Raw genomic sequence first — 2471 nt, forward strand, 5'->3', positions numbered from 1 at the left:
AATTATTTATTCATCCATGTTAATCTAAATGAATTAAAGTAGCCTACAACGGTTCATTGTTAGTTCATGTTAGCTCGGGTCAATTAATATTGACAGATACAACTTTGGATTTTAATGTAAGTGTTGATATTAATATGAACTGAGATTAGTAAATGCTTTACACGTATGTTTTATTTTTAGTTCATGTTAACTAATGTTAACAAATAGAGCCTCGTGGTAAAGTGTTACTGTAACAAACAAACCTTAAATATCTTTCCCTCTAAGCAATATTAGGGATTTCAGAAGGAAGGAATTTTCATAAATGACTGCAGCTGTCTTTGTTCAAGACTTAAAATAAAACTTTAATTTAGATGCTAATTTTTTTTTTATTTGTACTGAGACTTTTAGACCCGATAACATTTAATTTAATTTAATTGATTTTAAAATGAATTTATTTTTAAACTTAAAATGTCATGTAAGTTAGTTTTACATCTCAAATACAAAAGATCAGGTGGAAAGGTGCATATAGTTATTACTAATCACAATAATCACCTACATCATCATGATCAAATTAATGATTAATTAACCCCTTAACTGTCACCGTCCCACCTGTGGGACGTTTGGCACTCTTTTTTGTTGTTGTCCTTTTTCTCTATGAAATCTTTTAGTAATCATCATAAATTATGTATTATTTGAAAGCTTAGAAGCCCAAGATTCATCCTGTGAAAACCATTTTGAAACCGGACATTGCGTTACCATGGAAATGGTACTTTAAAATCTTTTGGCGGTCTCCTCCCCCTTAGTGGGCGGTGTCAAGTGTCATATTACAAAATGTATTACGGTATTTTACAATCAAAACTTTTTATAATCTTGACAAAATACATATCATTGGAAAGGTCTGAGTCTCAGGATTCCTGGATTTTGAGATAGAAGTAATATTGACAGAGAAATCTAGACATTTGTGACAGAAAAATGCATAAACAAATTCAATGGAGTTTGGATGGCACCCAGTGGCTGTTTGTGGTATAACACCCTGAATAAAATCTCACAGGAACCTCCATTTTTTTCATATCAACTTCAAATTTGGAACATAACTTATTTAGACACAAGGCTTTAATTTTATACCAATTTTAGAGTAAAACCTGTTATGTAAAATATTTACTATATATATAAAATAAAATAAAATTAGTATAGCGCATTTTCTTTACAGTAAATGTAAACGTCTATAACTTTTTGATACTTTAATTTTTTTTGAAAAAATTCCACTTTTGCAATAATCTGCTGATTTTCTTCTTTAATAAAGAGACCACTTTAGGTCTGTATTCCAAAGTGTTCATAAATTACAACAATTTAAGTTTGGATGGTGCACTTTATTGCCTATTTAAAAAAAATGGGGGGTGACAGTTTCATGAAATTTTCCCTATAATAATATGCTTTATAACTAAAAAAAGAGAAAAGCACCGTAATTTCAGCTGTTTTCAAAGAAGTTTATTGAAATAAATATTTTTAAACTTTGTAAAGTCAACCGTGTATAACGCTAGCACACAATCAAGACTTTCTGAAGTCTGTCCGATCTCGTCAGCTCGTTTCAACATGATTCGTGCAGCATGCAGATAAAGTGTGCATGAGTTAAATCTGTCTTTGTTATTACCTTTATATATATATATATATATATATATATAGGCTATTATATAATAAATGATACTTACATCATTATTAACAGAGCTATTCACATGTTTATTTAAAAAAGAAAGACAGAAAGAAAGAAATCAAACATATTTAGTTTTCCTCTACAGTATTTTTATTTTATTTTCTGCATTTCGAAGCATGCCAAGGAAATGCGATTCTGCATAGTGTCGGCTATAGGGATGCCAAGAATTCATTTCTTTACAAGACTTCCTTATGTACAGCAAAGTAGGGAAGGAGAAAAATAGCAGTCCAGTGAAAACGAATTACCAAAATAAATTAAAACCCAAAAGATTGAAAAATATGTACATACAAGATGTCTGGTAAACTCGTAAAGCCTGTTTAATAGTTGCATGGATTTGGGTGCGTTTGACCGGTTTTATGTTATCTGTGTCTAAAGTTGATGGCATAATGCCCTTGGCTTCAAATCCCTGTAAATAGATGTAAAGAGAGCAGAGATCCTCCTCTTTAGTAAGAGAGAGACGGTGTAAAGTGCACAGCGGTACACCGAACATCAGGAGAAACACACATTACACACACAAAACCCATTCAGCAGGACAGATTATCATCCAAACGTGACAGTGATGTGGAGAATAATCACAGAATGCAACGCAATAATATTGTTATATAACCTACATTCATTACTACCTGACCATTAGGACAATGAAGCCGTGTTTTGTGAATTAAGCAGGCTGAATTTACACAGATTAAGAGCAATCCTGGATTACTAACAACCAACCAAACGAACTAAAAATAAATGTGTCAGAGACTATTTCATTTCTCCACCTGTGAGCAACGTGAGGGTG

The sequence above is a fragment of the Sinocyclocheilus anshuiensis genome, unplaced genomic scaffold (assembly GCF_001515605.1).
Source record: "Sinocyclocheilus anshuiensis isolate Anshui unplaced genomic scaffold, SAMN03320099.WGS_v1.1 scaffold601, whole genome shotgun sequence".
NCBI lineage: Eukaryota > Metazoa > Chordata > Actinopteri > Cypriniformes > Cyprinidae > Sinocyclocheilus > Sinocyclocheilus anshuiensis.